Source organism: Eleginops maclovinus, chromosome 18 (genome assembly GCF_036324505.1).
Source record: "Eleginops maclovinus isolate JMC-PN-2008 ecotype Puerto Natales chromosome 18, JC_Emac_rtc_rv5, whole genome shotgun sequence".
NCBI classification, from domain to species: Eukaryota; Metazoa; Chordata; class Actinopteri; order Perciformes; family Eleginopidae; genus Eleginops; species Eleginops maclovinus.
Window position 1 is genome coordinate 16,511,213 of NC_086366.1, and position 3,053 is coordinate 16,514,265.

Below are 3,053 nucleotides of genomic sequence, written 5' to 3' on the forward strand. Positions count from 1 at the left end.
GAGAAAAGAGTTTATTTTGCCGGTCTAAGTCTTAATAGTATAGTCCAAACAGCAGCCTGAATATCGCTGCGACAATCAGCAGCCTGGATGTCACTGTCCAACCAGTAGCCCCGCCCCCTTGGGGCGATATCAGTCAGATTGAAAATCGCCCCAGGCGCTCTCATAGACTTACATGTTGAGACTCGTTTTTTCAGAGCTCCTGCGGTCACGTGACTTTTGGTTGGGAGCCACCATTTTGGCAGTCAACATGACCACCGGTGCCAGTGTTTTCTTACCGAGCGAGTATACTTCTCATTTTAATTCAAGTGAAATTCGGCTTTATAGTACAAAATTAGAGAGATTAAATATAAGCGACCCATATAATTCACCCGGTGTGCTTTTCAAGAGCATAACCTCCTGCTCTGAAGACGATGTACCCGACTTGCGCTACGCAGACATCCACAGCTATCTTGTAAGCTTTCCATCAGTGTACTCAGGAGACTCCCTCAGAGCGTACAAAAGCTTGGAGGCTTACAAATGGTGTCAGTCCGGCTTCGTAAACAACATTCAACTGTGGAGTCTTACATCCAAAAACTTCGGCATCATCACTGCAAGGGTAAGTATTAAATTATTCCAGTTTGATAGGCAGTGTCACGTTAGCATTGTTTGTTTATTAGCTTGGCTAGCTACGGAAGTGTCACGTTAGCATGTTTTTTAGCTTGGATAGCTACTGCAGTGCATCTGTAACTTGCTAGTTTGTATTTTTGATCGTACTCAACCAAAGTGGCTGGCTGCCTTCTGTTAAAAACCTCCAGTCTCGTTTTATGTCTCCTCTTCTCTGGAGATGGAAGGTAATCGAAAATTGAGGGGATAAAATCCGGACTCAACGGATTATCACTCTTTCTCCCTACAAAATAAGAAGGAATATTTCAACACGGGTTTGTTTACCACTAGCTTGCTACAAGCTAACTTGCTAACTGGCTAGGCTGCGCCAGAGCCACACTTGTTGAGTTAAAAAGGGACATCACAGTGTCCGTTAGCTATAATAACTGGGTGCTACTTCTTAAATTAAACTAATTAAATTTAATTAAACTGACCAGAAACTTTTTGTAGCATTGTACTGTATTCCTTCACCCACCTGATATGAAGTGATCACTGCATAAGCGAAAGCCAACGGCCGGGGGGTCCCATCTTTCAGTCTTTTTCTGAAGGCTCCTGGCTCTTTTAATCGCTCCAATCCACTTCTCCCTCCTCTCCGCGTCTTTAGGAATGCGATAATACGATACACCTTTCTTTTTCCCACGCCTATTTGTGCAACCTGGTGCACAGCAGTTATCCACCATCCTTGACAGTCTGCCAGTGCCTGTCAATTTACTGCCGCGATGACTGCCAAAATGGCTGCCCCTGTCGTATCTCGTCACGTGACCAGCATATATGACATCATCTGCAGGAGCTCAATGGGCTCCGGGGGGGCTTGCCCTAACGTGATTTCGTCATACGCAGTTACGCACTGATGCGTGCTCGGACGTACAGCGCGCGCGTCTGGCGGAGACCTGTAAACCTGTAAACTGTATAGTGGTAAATGGAATATGTTCTGGAAAATTTTGATTAATTACAGTTTTGATTATAGTATAATTTGATTTGATTATTGCTATGGCATCCATGATGGCTATAAATTGTAGACTGTGCTAAAAGTGATTTCAAGGGCAAACTATTAGATGACAAACTATCTGTTAATGTGTGTTTTATTGTGGAACCAAATGTATTGTATATTTTATGTCTGGGGTTGCATCTAGTGGTTGAAAACCAAATTAAACAATGAGATGTGACACTGTAAAGCTGGCTATCTGACTTTTATTTATTATTATTTTACCCATTGAATGGGTCATCTTAGCCATCATCACAACTTTTGCCCCCCCTGAGAAATTTGTCAGGAGCCGCCACTGATTGATAGGCTACTGGCTTGCATAGTCACAGTTATTATTGCTGCTTTAAGGAATTATACCAAACAAGACACATTATCAGGAGTGTTGGGAATAACGCCGTTATTTTTTCAGTAACGGGGTAATTTAACTAATTACTTTTTCCGTCGTTAGAACGACGTTATCGTTACTGAACGTTAAATGCGCTGCGTTACTATGAATTGATTGAATACACCAACCGTATCCTGTTGTCATCCGAGGTTTGGGGTGCGTTCACACAAACTGCCAGTGAGGAGACCGGGTGGGCAACGAGATAAGCGATTATGATTGGCTAAGGCAGAGTCATTTACACACAGGCCAGGCCAGGACACACACACACACACACACACACACACACACACACACACACACACACACACACACACACACACACACACACACACACACACACACACACGAGATTTGCGAAAGCAGCAGAAATGGCAAGTCCGGAGCAATCCGATGGAAAGTTGGCATTTTCAAGGTGGAGATATAAGCACTACTTCAAATTCATTGAGGTCAAAGGCAAGGTTTCAAGGTTTCAAGGTTTGATTGGTCATATGCACAGCATATACAACGTATGTTGGCAATGAAAATCTTATGTCCCATGCTCCTCCAACAACTCAACATACATGGTGCAAATAAGATAAATAAAATAGTGCAAAAAGAGAGAAGAATATTTACAGTAACAACAATACAGATTTAAGGATGTGAAATATATACATATGTGGAATACATTGAGAGTATTTAACTACTTTACACTGTTGAATGAGGAGGTATGGACAGATGCATATATTATGTATAACAGATTTATATGGCAGATATAATATATAGATATGTGTACTATAAACAGATATGTATGGCAGATGTGTATAATATATATATATATATATATATATATATATATATATATACAGTGGTGGAGGAAGTACTGAAGTGTAGTACTTAAGTAAAAGTATAAATACCCAGCAAAATATATACTTAAGTAAAAGTAGAAGTACTGCATCAAAAATCCTACTTAAGTAAAAGTCATAAGTACTGACTTTTAAATTTACTTTAAGTATTAAAAGTAAAAGTACTCACGCTATTGGTTGTTTTTCAATGTCTAGGCCA

The 3,053-nt window shown here is 40.7% G+C and overlaps 1 long non-coding RNA gene across 1 annotated transcript; it reads right to left on the reverse strand.

Moving 5' to 3' along the window:
• Positions 1 to 233: 233 nt before the first annotated feature.
• On the reverse strand, positions 234 to 1,434 carry LOC134880615 (uncharacterized). Its single transcript, XR_010167941.1, has 2 exons — positions 1,118 to 1,434; positions 234 to 886 (listed from the first exon to the last, which is right to left on the reverse strand). It is a non-coding gene; the product is annotated as an uncharacterized LOC134880615 (long non-coding RNA).
• Positions 1,435 to 3,053: the final 1,619 nt, after the last annotated feature.